Source organism: Aquarana catesbeiana, linkage group LG10 (assembly GCF_042186555.1).
Source record: "Aquarana catesbeiana isolate 2022-GZ linkage group LG10, ASM4218655v1, whole genome shotgun sequence".
In the NCBI taxonomy this organism is placed as follows: Eukaryota; Metazoa; Chordata; class Amphibia; order Anura; family Ranidae; genus Aquarana; species Aquarana catesbeiana.
In genome coordinates, this window is record NC_133333.1 from 216175470 (window position 1) to 216193890 (window position 18421).

At 42.9% G+C, this 18421-nt stretch overlaps 1 protein-coding gene across 2 annotated transcripts in view; it reads left to right on the plus strand.

Moving 5' to 3' along the window:
• Positions 1-18421, plus strand: part of KCNJ5 (potassium inwardly rectifying channel subfamily J member 5) — a 99120-nt gene that overhangs the window by 52139 nt on the left and 28560 nt on the right. Inside the window, exon 1 of one of the 2 annotated variants that reach the window (XR_012236398.1) lies at positions 5061-6121. The exons of the other annotated variant lie outside the window; for it this stretch is intronic. The gene's annotated coding sequence lies outside the window, so the exon portion shown is untranslated. Of the gene's footprint in view, positions 1-5060; positions 6122-18421 lie in introns of those variants that run through there. 2 annotated transcript variants of the gene reach the window in all.

Here is an 18421-nt window from a genome sequence, read left to right on the forward strand (position 1 = left end):
ATTATTTTATTTTTTGACCTACGCCATGTGGAGCCCCTTTTTTTCTCCATGATTTCATCTGACTGCCCTTGATTTTTTTAACTCGCCTGGAGCTGGAGAGCGTGTGAGTGAGGGGACAGTCGCCATCCGAGACGATTCTGGCTATCGGTGACCGTGACCCGAGGGACAACCCTGCCTATTCGAGATCGGGACCGAAGTGACAACAACCTGGCGGATTCCATGGGAGGCTATCTCCTCAGGCTCTGACAAACATACTGCTATATGGCAGATATGTCCCACAACATCCGGTAAGAGTGTCCAACTTCAGATGTTCATGACGCATTACCTGTGGTTGCTGTGCAGTTCAGCTTGAGTCAACATCTTATGTTTAAGCACCCCCATTGTCTGTGAAGACTCTTTTCATTTCTATGGACTCTGGTCACAGAGTTTAACACATGATATTATAGACATTTACGCTCATTTCAGTGGTCTCTGTGTTGATTCACTTCTATTGTTAGTTATTATATTATATGTACTGATTCACTTCATTTCCAGTTACTATACTGGGCATAGTTTCACTTCTGTGTTATTTTTTAGTAATTCACATGTTTATAGTTCAGCGCTGCACTTATTTTATATATATCTGAGGGTATATATACCCTTCACCTTCATTCCCTCAGATTTACCACCATGGAAATCAAAGAAGTGTGCAGCCACTGAAAACCCGATCTAATAGATGAATATAATTATGGATACTCTCCCTCTAGCAGGCACATTGCCTATTTGCCTTCTTTTTTTTTACTTTTGTTTCTACTTGGGTTTTGTTTTTTGTTTTTTTTCCCTTTATTTTCCTCATGTTCTTGTTCCTCTCTCTGCCATGTGACCTCCCCACCCCCTCTCCCTAATATGGTTTAACCTTAATGTCTTGGCTTGCCATTTAAGAAAAATGCTTCCCTGCTTCTCTCCTGCTACCTATTTGCCCCCTTTTTCATTTTTACTCTAGGCTTCCCCAATATGAGGTTAAACTTGATTGATGAAAGCCAGCTGCAGATGTATGTGGTGTTGATGGTTAACAACTTGCTTACTGGGCACCTAAACCCTCCTTCTGCCCAGACAAATTTTCAGCTTTTAGCGCTGTCACTCTTTGAATGACAATTGCGCGGTCATACAACACTGTACCCAAATGAAATTTTTATCAGTTTCCCCCACAAATAGATCTTTCTTTTGGTGGTATTTGATCACCCCTGGGTTTTTATTTTTTGTTAAAAAAAATAAAAAAGACCGAATTCAAAAAAAAAAAAATACAAAACCGTTTTATATTTTGTTAATAAATTTTGCAAACAGGTAGTTTTTCTCCTTCATTGATCTACGCTGATGAGACTACACTGATAGGTTGCATTGATGGGCACTGATAAGGCGACACTGATGGGCACTAATAGGCGGCACTGGTGGGCACTGATGAGGTGGCACTGGTGGACACTGATAGGTGGCATTGGGCACTGAGAGGTGGCACTCATGGATGGCACTGAAGGGCACTGATAGGTGGCACTGATGGGTGGCAGTGATGGCCACTGATCGGCACTGGTAAGTGACACTGATAGGCAGCACTGCTAGGTGGCACTGATTGGCACCACTGGTGGGCATTGATAGGTGGCACTTGTGGGCACTGATAGGTGCCACTGATTGCTGGCACTTGCGTACTGTGGGCACTGATTCGTGGCAGGTGGCACTGGCAGGCGGTACTTGTGGGCACATATGAGGCGGCTTCGCCTCTTCCTCTTTGGGACCAGGGTCCCTTCAAACAAAAGCCGGTGATCGGCTTTTTTTCTCCTCACGCTCTCATTGGCTGACAGCTGATCACGTGGTAAGGGGCCAGTAATGGCCCCTTACTCGGATTTGTGATCACCCGAGTCTCATTGACTCAGGTGATCACAGCGCATGCCCTTCAGGGGGGCGTGGCGAGCTGGCAAAGGGGAGGACGTCTAATGACAGCCTCCTGGCAAAGCAGATCCATGCTGTAGTCTTCATTCGGCTATGGCGCGGATCTGTGGAGTGGTGGAAGCAAATAATTGCACTTCCTTTCATGCTTTTTGGAGAGTATAAATAAAAGCCCACCACTAGCCCCCCTCCATCCCAGAAGAAGCTCAAGCTGATTGGGCGAAACCTACCGGTTGTCACGACACCGTGTAAATGATGCACTGACGTCACCATCGATGTCAGCTTGCTAGCCTGCACATGCTCACGGGAATCTGTGATTACCACGGCATTCATCTTAACTAAGGGACGCTGAGACCACCACTACGGGACTGGACCACATGAAACTGCACCCGCCGCTGACCTAGTGCCTGACCAGCAACTCGGCCACATTCCTGATCCAAATCCAACGGATATGCAGGCGGGAAAGCTACAGCCAGTATCCACGCAAGTCCACACTACTTCCAGGCTGGGTGAGCGGACCTGTTGGTCCATGCGCTATACTCTTATGCTGGGTCTTTTTGCACTGCAGTGAACACTGGTCACATTGAGAACAATATCCCATGTTATGCGTTGAACTGATATCCTAACCACTGTTACAGTGTTAATTATATATGACCTTACTGCATCACTACTTCCCAGCTTCACCCTCCTGTTGAAAAACTTTGGACTTGGGATACATACCGTATTTATCGGCGTATAACACGCGCTTTTTTTCCCCTTAAAATCAGGGGAAAAACGTGGGTGTGTGTTATACGCCAATCCCCACCGATCTCCGCTGATTGTTTGTGATCGCGCCAACATACACATCCAAGTGTACAGATTTAAATATGGCGCCGGCGGACTCGGCGGAGCAGAGCAAGCACCGCCGAGATTGCAGGGACTGGGCGGAGCCGAGATACACATAGCCGAGTGTACTCGGCTCTTCTCAGCTCCGCTCACAGTCACGCCCAGTCCCGCCATTGGACCTGTGTTATCTCCATCATAGGGCGGGACTGGGCGTGACTGTGAGCGGAGCCGAGAAGAGCCAAGTACACTCGGCTATGTGTATCTCTGCTCCGCCGAGTCCCTCCGCGGTGCCATATTTAAATCTGTACACTCGGATGTGTATGTCGACGCGATCGCAAACAATCAGCGGGGATCGCAAGGCTGCATGGGGGCAAGGCTGCACAGGGGCAAGGCTGCACTGACAAGGCTGCACTGGGGCAAGCCTGCACTGACATGGCTGCAAGGCTGCACTGGGGCAAGGCTGCACTGACAAGGCTGCACTGAGAAGGCTTCAATGACACTGACAAGGCTGCATTGATGGGCATTTAAATGTAAGTTTTTTTCCCTTAAACTTCCCTCCCAAAAGTTTTTTCCCTTAAAATTCCCTCCTAAACTCGGGGTGCGTGTTATACGCTGATAAATACGGTATTTGCACTACATACGGCACATTAGTGCCTGGATTTGCTATCCACAGTGGTCATGAAAAACTTGTATTACCATTTGATATTTTTGTGTAATAAAGTTCCCTTATCTATAAGCTGCAGCATGGTCCCTAGTAATTACTGCAGGTGAGGCTTTCTTTTCACCTTTTTCTTTTGTTTGATAATGAAGTCTCTGCCTGCACAGTACAGAGAGGGTTAAATGTGGCAAAACTCCTGTCCAGCCCCCTCATAAACAAAGAGAACTAGTAGGATTTCTAAAAAAAAAAGATAAACTGCAATTTTTAATATGTTGGCAGGAGGTCCTTCTCCGCCTATGCCAAATGTGTGGGCGGGGTCACCTTGCCCTGCACACTGGGGTATGCTCACCAATGCCTGGGATTAGGCGCAGACTGCCGTCATGTGAAAAATCCAACTTTAAGGCAGTTCCCCAAATTAGAGATGAGCCTTCGCTGTGTACAGTAATAAAGTGCAGAGCTCTTCTGGAAAGAGACTTGTCTCATGTAACTTGTATGTTGCATTAGGAGGGACATGCTGAGCCTGTGCCCACTCCACCAGTTCAGTGTACTTCTGTTGCCTCACTCCTAGTAACAGAAAGGGGGCCTGCCGTGCACCTAGTATGGACCTCATGTGTGCTCTCATTAACTCCTTCACCTCCGTACCTCTCCTCCAGTAGTGAGAGGCTCATCTGAACTTTGAAGAGTAACTAAAGGCAATTAAAGTAAAATAAAATTGGATAGAGTGTAAAGGTTTTTTAAGGCTGTCTGTGCCCCCATTAGGGAGATCCACCCTTTCAGCTTGTCCTATTTACTTTTATCACGAGAAAGTACAAAATAAAAAATCCTAAATTTTAAGCTGTCACCAGAACAGGAATGGAGAAACATCTTCCAATGGGGACCCTAGTTCTGGTGGTCCTGGTTACACCCAGGGAATATTTTAAATTTCCACTCCATTCCTGTTTTGGCTCAGGGACAGGAAGTGAAGGGAAACCTCCCTAATAGGTCACAGATGTAAAAAATAATGAGAGAACCTAGTACTCCCACAACAGAGGTCAACTTATATATTGAATTATGTGATGAGGATGTATATAGTGCCCTTTAAAGCGGAGTTCCACCCAAAAATGAAACTTACGCTTTAAGGGAAGGTGACCCCCTGACATGCCACATTTGGCATGTAATTTTTGTGGGGGGGGGAGTGGAAATCCTCTTTTTAGAGGGTTCCAGCTCCCGCTTCCTCCTGGGGCTCCGTGGTTCTGGAAGTCAATTCATCTCTCCCCCCTCCCTCTCGGCAATCATCTGGGACATGTCACAGGTCCCAGATGATTGCCCGGCCAGTCACAGCGCGTTGCGTGGCTCGCGCATGCGCAGTGCGTGCCCGGCTGCGAAGCCACAGGCGGGCGCCCACAGTGACAATGCCGGTGCCGCAGAGAGGAGGGGGGAAAGGAGCGGGGCTTCGTTCCCCCACATTGCTGGACCCTGGGACAGGTAAGTGTCCGATTATTAAAAGTCAGCAGCTGCAGATGTGGAAGATGAGGAAATCTTGCAAAAAGACCTGAACAAATTAATAGGGTGGGCGACTACATGGCAAATGAGGTTCAATGTAGAAAAATGTAAAATAATGCATTTGGGTGGCAAAAATATGAATGCAATCTATACACTGGGGGAGAACCTCTGGGGGAATCTAGGATGGAAAAGGACTTGGGGGTCCTAGTGGATGATAGGCTCAGCAATGGCATGCAATGCCAAGCTGCTGCTAATAAAGCAAACAGAATATTGGCATGCATTAAAAGGGGGATCAACTGCAGAGATAAAACGATAATTCTCCCGCTCTACAAGACTCTGGTCCGCCCGCACCTGGAGTATGCTGTCCAGTTCTGGGCACCAGTCCTCAGGAGGGACGTACTGGAAATGGAGCGAGTACAAAGAAGGGCAACAAAGCTAATAAAGGGTCTGGAGGATCTTAGTTATGAGGAAAGGTTGCGAGCACTGAACTTATTCTCTCTGGAGAAGAGACGCTTGAGAGGGGATATGATTTCAATTTACAAATACTGTACTGGTGACCCCACAATAGGGATAAAACTTTTTCGCAGAAGAGAGTTTAATAAGACTCGTGGCCACTCATTACAATTAGAAGAAAAGAGGTTTAACCTTAAACTACGTAGAGGGTTCTTTACTGTAAGAGCGGCAAGGATGTGGAATTCCCTTCCACAGGCCGTGGTCTCAGCGGGGAGCATTGATAGCTTCAAGAAACTATTAGATAATCACCTGAATGACCGCAATATACAGGGATATGTAATGTAATACTGACACATAATCACACACATAGGTTGGACTTGATGGACTTGTGTCTTTTTTCAACCTCACCTACTATGTAACTATGTAACCTACTATGCAGTATTTGTGCATTAAAACTCTGTTTTAAATTCTGTTTTAGCATCCTCTGAATGTTGTAGTTTTGTAGACATTCCTTTGCAGGTTAGGGGAAAAAAATGCAGCAATTACATAAACCAATGTGAGATCGCCATGTTCTTGAACGTAAAAGGAAACCTGTCATTATGGCTGATAATTGGCTCAGTCAAGGCTGCCACCCCATGATTCCTGGAATTGGGGTTGGGGCAGGCATGGCACTGTTTGTAATCTGGCAGAGGTGCACTTCTATCCCGGCAATGCAGACTCCAGAGGTGGATGGGAGCCTTGATCTGATCTGACGTTGCTCCTTACTGTTTCCTCCCTATTCTAGAGGTATATTTTTCATTAGTTTTATATGCAGTATATGTATGTGTAAAGCAGGACTTTTTTAAGTGAAAGAAAATGTTTATTTGGTAGAACAGAATACATGGCAACAAGATTTACCTTTCATCAGTTTGAGAGGTACTTATTAGTCCTCTGGGTGAACTGAATTATTAAAACCTTTCCGCTGTTATCTGGGCCTCATACAGGATGAGAGAACAATTAATGGAGCAAACACTTTCTGGGGCCTGACAATATGTGGAAAGAGGAGATGGGTGTTCTGTGACGATTACAATATGAGGTGTCATGAGAGGACCGACACATCACTTGCAGATATGATATCTCTAGCTGTCCATGCATAGTGGTCTCACTACTGATAAAGGGGGACGCACGTCTCTGGAATGTAGCAGTAAGAGCACCAGATGGGTGAGGGCCACAGCCGGAACATACTGCTATCCAGACAATAATTAGATGTTACAAAGCACGTATACCTATCATATCAATGGGGAGCAATACTGCTCCACCTAGACCTAACAACTGCATTTAGGTGGAATTTTTAAAGTTATGTGCCAAGTTATCTGTGCTCTGGAAATCTCTTGGTTATAAAATTTTGTTTTCAAGTATGTTACCATCTGCTTGCTGCAAAGTTGTTGTTTTTTAAATATATATTCTGTTTTTAAAGCAGCATTAAACCCAAAACTAAATGTGTATTATATTGCAGCTTACCAATCATTAGATGTGGTGACTGCAATAGTTTTCTTTTCTTTGGCTTTTTTCCCTCTGTTTTCACCTGGTGATCTGGCCAGTAACACAACCCCTGAATTAGTGAGAAGCAACTCAGCACAGGAGGTACAGCAGACAGCAGCATTGTCATACTAGGGGAAGGGTAGCAGTGATAAATGCGTTAGGAGATTTAATAACAATAATAAATTGAAGTTAAACTCCAGCTCACACTTTCTAATCAGTTACAGCAAACAGCTTTTTCCTTTTGGGATGAAGGTTTTGGATGAATACGCTGCTGGAGAACTTGAGCTTGTGAAAAACAGATTTGCTGGCTGGGTGACACAATGTAAATGGAAGAAATAAAGCCTAAAAAAGAAGAATGCAAATACCACATCCAAGAATTGGTAAGCTGCAATATAATTGTAGCACCCTCTTAGGCTGCTAAGAAATAGGTAAATTTAGTTTTTTCCTGGGTGGTAGTTAACCCAGTTTGTTTTGTGTAGGTATGCATTTGGTTTCTCCCTAAGCTCAGAAGGTTGGTGGTTCTCATTGTCACCAGTAGGGGTTGTCACTCCACTGGCCATAGTAAAAGGATTTTTGCTTACCTGAGTTATCCCAGTAGGAGGTTCACGCAACTGGGCATAATGGAGAGTATAAATATTTGGGATAGCCATGTGCTAGCTCTCTTGCCTCATGCTGAGGCCTGAGAAGCTGCTGTTGGACTGTTCATGCTACTAGGCCCAGAAGCCTCACTGGGGCCTAGCCTTCTTTTTTGGAGCACAAGCCTACACATCTGGCTTAAGAGATTCACCAGCTAGGAAATCTGCATCTCTGAAAGCTGTGCCACTGGTTCATTTGGATCCTGGCTGTGGCAGAGCCTAGGAGCGCTGCCTGTAACCACAGAAATACCCTGGGACTTCAACCTTTAAGGATCCAGTCTACTATCACTTTACTGGAAGGCATCAGCAAGCTCATTCTGGGCAGCTAATCCTTGGTCTCGTGAGTAAAAGACTGTTTGCTGATCCAGGTGACATTGTTGCTGCAAAGAGATAAGAGCCAATCTAGTGTTATGGAGTATAGAATGCTCAACTACCCCTAATCTGGCCTTTCTATTCCACTCTTAGGGGACAAGGTGTGCTAAATTTTCAGAACAGTGAAGTTAGTGTCCTTTTCTTTAAATCTGCCTATATTGGAGTATCCCATGACCTACACCCTTCCTCAGTTACAAGTCTATTCAGTATTAAACTTTAAAAAGACAACCCCCTAGACTGGTCACCGAGTCGGGGTGGGTGTGTGTTGGCAACCTCTATACAATCAGAGGAAGGACTCTGATTGTGATCTTCATTTATGTGACTGTACTTTTAACCATCTTTCATCGTCAACAGTCAGCGTTTCTTATGGGGTACCACTACATAATAAATGTTTGCTTTTGGGTTAATACCAATTTTAATAACCCTAAAACCCCGTACACACAATCAGAATATCGTACAAAAAATACCGCTTTCGAAGCTATTGTACGATAATGTGAATCGTTCGTACACAGCTGTTGTCTGAAATTTTCCGAAGGGAGAAATACGAAAATTTCTCTCGTATGATACCAGATCGTATGATTTTTGTTTAATCAGTACAGTTTTCCTTCCTAAAATACAATACAAATACACTACAAAACATTACATCATTTCTGAATTTTTATTCTGTTGCATGAGAATTTTTATACTTTAGTAATCTATTCGTTTTCGATATGGAAATTGGCATCCAAAAAAAAAAATCTCATTGTGTGTACTAGGCTTAAGAGTGCCAAGACTCTCCTATGTTCTCCATGCTCTGTCATTAAATGGACACCAGTTTATATATATATATATATATATATATATATATATATATATAATAGGTTTCATGATATAGTAGTGTGATATCTAATCTATTAAAGGTTTTAAATGAAAGAAGAAAAAATTATGCATACCTATAGTATTTGACATACACCAACTTGCTCTACGCGTCAATAATAATCATGAAATTAACCGCTTCCGGACCAACCGCCGCATATGGGCATATGGGCTCAATATCGATACTGACACCAATGCTTTCTTAGATAACTCATGAGAAACAATCCAATCTCTGGTCTGAGAAACCATCCTTATCTACTTAGAGTCCTGGCTTTCTTTTAAGAATTAACAAATGGCCAACACCAGATTTATTCTATTCCTGAGAGGGTATATGCCCCATTGTATTATTCCTGTTTACTTTATGGGGTATTTCCTCTGTGCATATTTGATATCCTAGGTTTGGGACTAGCCAAATGTCCAATGTATGTATCCTGTTTTGGTACTTGACTTGTGTCCTATGTTATGATGTATTTAGTGCTTCTTACACTCGGGAATAAATCACCTTTCTTTCCCCTAGGATTTACCATCCCATTAATGGTTATCGTGGTATGGTGTGCATTCCGTTCTTATGTGTCCTTGATTTAGCCACGAAAGGCTTTTAGAATACCCTCACATATTTTTTATTGACTTTTTGTCTCCATGAGCCATCCCATGCGTTATATTATATAAGGAGGGCAGTTATCACCTCTTTTCCCATTTGGGGGTTATACCGTTGAAGGATGCCATTCAATTGCTAGTTCCACTAATTTTTAATTAATTTTAATGAACTTTTTATTCTCACTAAATTACTTAAAATTTGATTTTTCTGTCAAGTCTATGATCAACCTACGTATGATGTTAATTTATATTTGGCATTATGTGTTGGTCCGTTTTCAGTATATTAAAAGCGTGCACAGAATGTTATGCATAATCCCACATAAAAGATGGCGTTTCTCTGGTATCCGCCCGCAACTAGTGGAACGCAAGGTGATTTCCGGTCCCGTCCTCAGTACGAGGCTTGGTTACGTTGTTTACTATATTAATGCGACACGTCAGTGCGTCGCCCGTGCCCCAGACGACGTCAGAGTGTGACGAAACGTACGTCGGGCGTGCTGACGCGCTGCATTACCGTCTGTAGGACGGGCATTCGCTTCTAGCCGGCCGGCTTATGTGCTTGTGTTTATCCTTCTAAATGTAAGTGTAATTTTATTGATTTTAATAAATAGTGAAAGCAGGATTACGCTATGTCGCTCTCCTTCTTTTCTTTGGTATACCTCTCCTGAGGTTTATCCCTAGCCAGGGGTTACATCTTCACATACAGTGATAACTGCTGAACAGCGTGCTTATCCTAAAGCGAAGGTGGTGTGCTTTTCCTTGATGGTCCATCCTGAAAGGCCCCGACCGGGTTAAGGTCGCAAGCTTCCTAAGCTTGCCGTTTGGTAAGCGCGTATTTTTAACAATACCACAGTGGTGCGGTGAAGGACATATTGATCTATTCACATATCTACCTACCTACGCTTCCCACTATATCCACTATCTAGGACCGATTTTGGATAGGACTTCCTACACCTTTGTATATTATGCACTTTATATGAACTTTTGAGTCTATCTCGAGATTGGGTTTATTATTCAATTTATTTGATTTGTTATATCACATGTTTTTTGTCACAGCGCTGCTCTTCTTGTATTTAGCAGTTTTACTGCAGCAGGTTGGTTCCCCTGCGCGAAACCACGTAACTGTACGTTGGCTCGCGGGGTCTGGATAGCAGTCGCGTGTTCACCCGCTGCACAGCGGGGGTGCCGATGCTCGTGGCCGACAGTCGCGATGACCGCCGGCCAGACCGAGGGCGATTGATGGTATTTTTGTATTTCCTCCATTTGTGAATAATCGCTCTAACAGTTGTCTCCTTCTCACCAAGCTTCTTGCTGATGGTCTTGTAGCCCATTCCAACCTTGTGCAGGTCTACAATCTTGTCCCTAACGACCTTTTGACAGCTCTTTGGTTTTGCCCATGATGGTGAGGTTTGAATAGAAGAAAGAGGCTCTGTGGACAGGTTTCATTTATACACATAATGAGTTGTCTAGGGAGCACCTTATTAAATTGACAGGACTAATCTGTGTACCACATGAGCACATACTGTAAGCCAGTCTGTGGGAGCCAGAATTATTGTTGGTTGGTAGGAGATCAAATACTTATTTTACTCACTGAATTGCAACTCCATTTATAACATTTGTATCATGTGTTTTTTCTGGATTTTTGGTTGAAATTCTGTCTATCATTTAAAATTCACATATGATAAAAATTATAGAACCTTAATTTCTTTGTAAGTGGGCAAACTTACAAAATTTGCAGGGATCAAATAAGTATTTTCCCCACTGTAGTGCACTGATCTCGACTATCTGATTGCTTTTGTGCTGGAAAGTGTGAATCTTCCCATCGGGGACACAGACCGCAGATTTTAGAACCTGACAAAAGTTTTAACATTTTCACAACCCAATCCAAAAACAAGTTTTGGGTGGAGATATCCTTTATGCAGAAAGAAGTATTGTTTCTGCTGCTGTCCATGGTCCTGCTGAAAATGATGACATGCGTGTCGGGTGGGGAAATTCCTAGAAGCGTTTTCTGTTCAAAGACACAAAATGAAATGTAAAAAAGGTTACCTAGAGATACAATTTTTAGGAAGAGAGCACTATGAATTATATGTATGAAAAGGAATATTGTTATTACAAATTATTGTAATCCAGGAGGTAAAGATTGGTGTAAACAAACTATACCAATAATTCTGAGTACAATCTGGCCAGTGTCATGGAAACAAATAACGTTAACTTTCCATTATTTTATGTGTTAAAAACAAATCACTTTAGCTCTGACTTATTACATATATTCAGTAAGCGTTATGTCTACTTTATTAGGGGTACATTTAATGGAAATGTTATCATTTTTGGCCTAATTAAAAATGCCCTGCTTTGTTTCACTTTATTTTTTGTTGGTTGGAAACGACAGTTGCTTCAGCTGGCCATAGATGGATCGAAGTTCAGCAGGGACTGGCTGAATTTGGATCCACGGGCAGCTTTTCCTGTTTGACAGAAGTCGATTGTTAGATTGATTTCTGTTGAAAGGAATGTTGGATAACCTTTGTCGATCAGCAGCTGCAGCCGCTGATCAGTAAATTCTGAGAACTGAGAGTCCCACTGTCAGAATACAATGTTGCAGAGGGCGGGGCTGAGAATTCCTCTATCCTCCTCACTTGTCCGCTTTCTAGAATATGTAGTGCAGATGCTGGCAAGATGGGATTGGCAGGCAATGGCATTGCTTCAGTGAGTGATTGACACAGGCATGTAGCTGGTTGCTATAGAAACCACTTCTCATGTCTTTTGTACAATCTCTGAAACAGGTTCCCAATTCCAAATTTCTGACATTTGTTTCAGGCTTGGTACCCTTGCCTTCAGAAATATTACTCTTGGCACACAGTGTAGCTTGTTTGTATAATCTGTTTTGTCTAAATAACTTCAATTATTTTTTCCCCATCTGATTAAACACAATAATTGATTCTATTGATAAGGTACACATAGGTGACAAACGTAGGGTGGGACGGTTTTTGTACATTATTGTAGAATATGAGAAAGCTTGTGTTGAAGGCTGAACACATCTTTAGTGGGTTTACATCATTTCTTTTACTTTATTGTGTATTTTTGTGATCACAAAAACACATAATTACAATCTTCTCAGTTCTGCCTTGCTATGTTTAAAATGGCAATACCTTACAGTTTGAAAAGGCATAATAAACAAGCATAGGTGTACACCTCAAAGCTCAAACACATACAGTATCTCACAAAAGTGAGTACACCCTTCACATTTTTGTAAACATTTTATTATAACTTTTCATGTGACAACACTGAAGAAATGACACTTTTCTACAATGTAAAGTAGTGAGTGTACAGCTTGTATAACAGTGTAAATTTGCTGTCCCCTCAACACACAGCCATTAATGTCTAAACCGCTGACAACAAAAGTGAGTACACCCCAAAGTGAAAATGTCCAAATTGGGCCTAATAAGCCATTTTTCCTTCCGGTGTCATGTGACTCATTAGTGTTACAAGGTCTCAGGTGTGAGTGGGGAGCAGGTGTGTTAAATGTGGTGTTATCGCTCTCTCTCATACTGGTCACTGGAAGTTCAACATGGCACCTCATGGCAAAGAACTCTCTGACAATCTGAAAAGAAGACTTGTTACTCTGCATAAAGATGGCCTAGGCTATAAGAAGATTGCCAAGACCTTGAAACTGAGCTGCAGCACGGTGGGGCTGCATAAGTGCTGCTGGCACTGGGGAGCTACAGTTCATTGAGGGAACCATGAATATCTGTACTGTGACATACTAAAGCAGAGCATGATCCCCTCCCTTCGGAGACTGGGTCGCAGCGCAGTATTCCAACATGTTAATGACCCCAAATGCACCTCCAAGACGACCACCGCCTTGCTAAAGAAGCTGAGGGTAAAGGTGATGGACTGGCCAAGCATGTCTCCAGACCTAAACCCTATTGAGCATCTGTGGGGCATCCTCAAATGGAAGATGGAGGAGTGCAAGGTCTCTAACATCCACCAGCTCCGTGATGTTGTCATGGAGGAGTGGAAGAGGACTCCAGTTCAGGGAAACTGTGAAGCTCTGGTGAACTCCATGCCTGAGAGGGTTAAGGCAGTGCTGGAAAATAATTGACACTTTGGGCCCAATTTGGACATTTTCACCTAGGGGTGTACTCACTTTTGTTGCCAGCAGTTTAGACATTAATGGCTGTGTGTTGAGTTATTTTGAGGGGACAGCAAATTTACACTGTTATACAAGCTGTACACTCACTACTTTACATTGTAGCAAAGTGTCATTTCTTCTTGTCACATGAAAAGATATAATAAAATATTTACAAAAATGTGAGGGGTGTACTCACTTTTGCGAGATACTGTATACGAGTTTCACTTTTTGAATTGAATTACAACTTTTTGATGATCTTCTATTTTTTTGAGAAGCACCTGTAGGTAATTTGTCAATTCATAACCCCTTCACTGCCGGGAAGGATGAAATCTCTCCTATTCTATCATCTATACATATAATAAAGGTGAGAAGGATTTATAACTAAACATATCATTGGGACCTGATGGTTGTGTGGCTTTGGCTTTCAGAGCTTGTATCCATCTATTTTCTTTTCTTAGTATCAGTTAATCTCAATCCCTCCTCCTCTAATTATGGAGGGGTCCAATGGGTCTATTCATAGGGATTGAGAATTTGCTATTTTCTAATAAATATGATCATGAATCCAACAATTTAAATCTTTTTTGTTTCACCTATATAACACATGGCACACTGACAGCGCATAAGATAAATAATTCCTGTAGTTTGACAATCCGCGTAATGCTGTGGAGCAAACCTGTCCCCATTGGGTAGAACATTGATCAGTGTTCATGTCTAGAGGAAAGTGGTACAGACACCACATACACCGATCAGCCATAACATTAACCCCTTGCCGACCGGCTCACGCTGATATACATCGGCAGAAGGGCACGTACAGGCATATTAACGTACCTGTAACGTTGCCCTTTAAGAAGTGGCATCGTGGACTCAATGTCCGCGGGGATACCCGCGATCGTCTCACGGAGAGGATAAATGGGGAAATGTTGATGTAAACAAGCATTTCCCCATTCTTCCTAGTGACAGAACACTGATCACAGCTCCCTGTGATCGGGAGCGGTGATCAGTGTCGTGTCACACATAGCCTATCCCGATCTGTCCGCCATAATTTTGCAGTCACGATAAAAATCGCAGATCGTTGCCATTACTAGTAAAAAAAAAAATTTATAAAAATGCCATAAAACTATCCCCTATTTTGTAGACACTATAACTTTTGTGCAAACCAATCAATAAACGCTTATTGTGATATTTTTTCTTTTTACCAAAAATATGTAGAAGAATACATATCGGCCTAAATTGAGGGAAAAAAAATGTTTTTTTGTATATTTTTTGGGGATATTTATTATAGCAAAAAGTAAAAAATATTGCGTTTTTTTTTTTTTTTCAAAATTGTTGCTCTTTTTTTCGTTTATAGCAAAAAAAATAATAAAAACCGCAGAGGTGATCAAATACCACCAAAAGAAATCTCTATTTGTGGGAAAAAAAGGGCGTCAATTTTGTTTGGGAGCCACGTTGCATGACCGCGCAATTGTCAGTTAAAGCGACGCAGTGCCGAATCGCAAAAAACGCTCTGGTCTTTGGCCAGCCAAATGGTCCGGGGCTGAAGTGGTTAAAGTGTTCCTAAACTCACAAGAGTAAAATCAGTTTGTATATGCAGTAAAGCATGCTTGTTATACTCACTGTGGGACCTGAGGGGTTAATCCTGCGCATTGTGTAAAAAGGCTGTTTTATCCTGTCCTCTCTGATCCTCACCTTCTTTTTCTGTCCCCAATAAATCTCCTGATAAGATGTTGCCTTTGGAGGCACTCTAGCAACACACACCAAACTGAGCATGTGCAGAGTTTTTTTTTCTTGGGAGAGTGCAGAGGATCAGGGGTCTTGCAGTCTCATAGGACAGTCAAATGAAAACTCCTCCTACAAGCTTTAACCGGACACTATAGAACGCATAAGACTGCTGATGAGAAAAGGTATTTAGTTTATATTCACTAAAATAATTGCATTTCCATTTTCTGTGTACTGTAGGAGACCAGATATTGTGAGTGCAGGGCCCTGGGTTTAGTAACACCTTAGGATCACTGATGGGTAAAGTGAATAACATTATCACTTTACAATGGCATCTGAAAGTTGATGGGATATAATACGCGGATATTAAACTTGTTGTCCATGAAGTTGATGTATCGAAAGCAGAAAAAATGGGCATTGCAGTTTGTTGTGAAGTAGGCTGTGCAGCTGCAGACCAGTCAGGGTGCCCATGCTGACGCGTGTCCTCAGCAGAAAGTGCCTGCAATGGGCACATGAGCATCAGACCTAGACCTGGAAAAAGGGCCTGGTCTGATGAATCACGGTTTTCTTTTACATCGTGTGGATGGCTGACTGCATTGCTTACCTGGGGAAGAGATGGCACTAGGATGCAGTATGGGAAGAAAGCAAACCAGTGAATGCAGTGTGATGCTTTGGGCAAAGTTCTGCTTGTAAATCTTGGGTCCTGACATTCATTTGGATGTTACTTTAACATGTACCACCTTCCTAAACATTGATGATGACTGAGTGCACATGGCAGTGGCCCTGCCCAACTGCAAAAATGGTTTGAGAAACACAAAATGATTTGAGGTGTTGACTTGGCCTCTAAATTTTCCAGACCTCAATCCATCGAGCATTTGTGGGATGTGCTGGAAAAACAAGTCGGATCCATGGAAGCCCCACCTTAATTACAGGACTTAAAACATCCGCTCCTGATGGCTTGGTGCCAGACACCACAGCATACCTTCAAAGTATAACGTATGGTTGGTTTCATTACGAATCAAAATTCGGATGTATCAAAATCACGGAATAACAACTGTAATAAAATTCAAAGAATCTGAAATAAGTTATAACAAAACAATGAAATTCATTTTTTTTCATTCGGATGTTTGAAGCATCTGAAGTAATGAATGCTCTGAATTGATTTGTGAATAGCTGGTTGTTAAGGACACAGTGGCAGCCCACTCCTTAACAACTATGACTCCTCTGTCAGGGGGGTTCCCGGTTTTTGTGGGGGTCTGCGGGTGGGGGGCTTATCGGAATCTGGAAGCCCCCTGTCATAGTCATAGCTATGGAGAAATCTTACTGTATTCAAATTTTAATATCAATAAAGGATGCAGTTTGCACATTTTATAGTAACTTTAAGATTGTAATAGATTTTTAATATGTGTACAAAATCATTTCATTCATTACTTGTTCCTGTCTATATGACAAAGATGTCATCTATGCCAAATTAGAATGTGGCACAGATGCCATAGATAAAGCCTCATATTAGGGGGTGGGGATGGGAATTATTTTCTGATGAGGCCATATGTATCTGTGCCATAATTAGATGAAGAATAATTGTCCTTCCCACCCCCTAATGGGGAGGGGTGGGAATGGAAATTATTTTATCATGAGGCCTTCTCTATATATGGCACAGATACATTGAAGTAGAGATACGAGCCAAACATGAGGTCATGAGGTTATTGCTCCTGTGAGATATACAGTGCATCCGGAAAGTATTCACAGTGCTTCTCTTTTTCCACATTATGTTATGTTACAGCCTTATTCCAAAATGGATTAAATTCATTATTTTCCTCAAAATTCTACAAACAATACCCCATAATGACAATGTCAAAGAAGTTTGTTTGAAATCTTTGCAAATTTATTAAAAATAAAAACTTAAAAAATCCCATGTACATAATAAGTATATACGAAAAAAGCTGCACTATATATTAATAATCAAAAAAAATGTGACCTAAAAGATATTCATAAAATGAACATGGACAACTCATAATGTCACACCAATAAATGAATAATCATAAGTAAATTGTGCTGACGTCATCACATACCGCGCTGAACCCGGAAGCTACGGGCAGCTATTGAGAGCCGGCCGGCTCATTTCTTTGAATGCTTTTATATACAGCAAAACTATAAGTGCAATATTTTAGTTTTTAACCACTTCCCGCCCGCCCTATAGCGGATTGACGTCCGGGAAGTGGCTCCTGTTATCCTGACTGGGCGTCATATGACGTCCAGCAGGATAACATGCCGCAGCGCGCCCCCGGGGGCACGCATCGCGGCGATCGGTGGATCGGTGTGTCAGCCTGACACACCGCTCCACCGATCTTGGTAAAGAGCCTCCGGCGGAGGCTCTTTACCACGTGATCAGCCGTGTCCAATCATGGCTGATCACGCTGTCAATGGGAAGAGCCGTTGCTCGTCTCTTCCTCACTCGCGTCTGACAGACGCGAGTAGAGAGCCGATCGGCGGCTCTCCTGGCAGGGGGGGTCTGCGCTGATTGTTTATCAGCGCAGCCCCCCCTCAGATCACCACACTGGACCACCAGCGATGCCACTAGGACCACCAGGGAAGGGGCAACATGGATGGCCAGGTATGTACCCCATGGCCATCCACATGTGCCCAATCTGTGCCAATCAGTGCCCACAAATGGGCACTGATTGGCACCATTATGTCACTGATCTGCCCAGCAATGTTTTATCAGTGCCACCTGTCATTGCCCATCGGTGCCACCTGTCATTGCCCATTAGTGCCACCTGTCAGTGCCCATCTGTGCCCATCAGTGCCCACCTATCAGTGCCACACATCAGTGCCACCCATAAGTACCCATCAGTGCCACCCATATGTACCAATCAATGCCACCTACGTGTGCCCATCAGTGCCGCCTATGAGTGCCCATCGGTGCCACCTATGAGTGCCCATCAGTGCCGCATACCAGTGCCACCTATCAGTGCCCATCAGTGCCACCTATCAGTGCCCATCAATGCCGACTATCAGTGCCCATCATCAGTGCCTGTTAGTGCCACCTCATCAGTGCCACCTCATCGGTGCCCATCAGTGCAGCCATATCAGTGCCCATCATTGAAGGAGAAAGCGTACTTATTTACAAAAAATTTTAACAGAAACAAAGAAAAACTTGTTTTTTTTCGAAATTATTATTTTTTTTTATTTGTTGCACAAAAAATAAAAACCGCAGAGGTGATCAAATACCACCAAAAGAAAGCTCTATTTGTGGGAACAAAA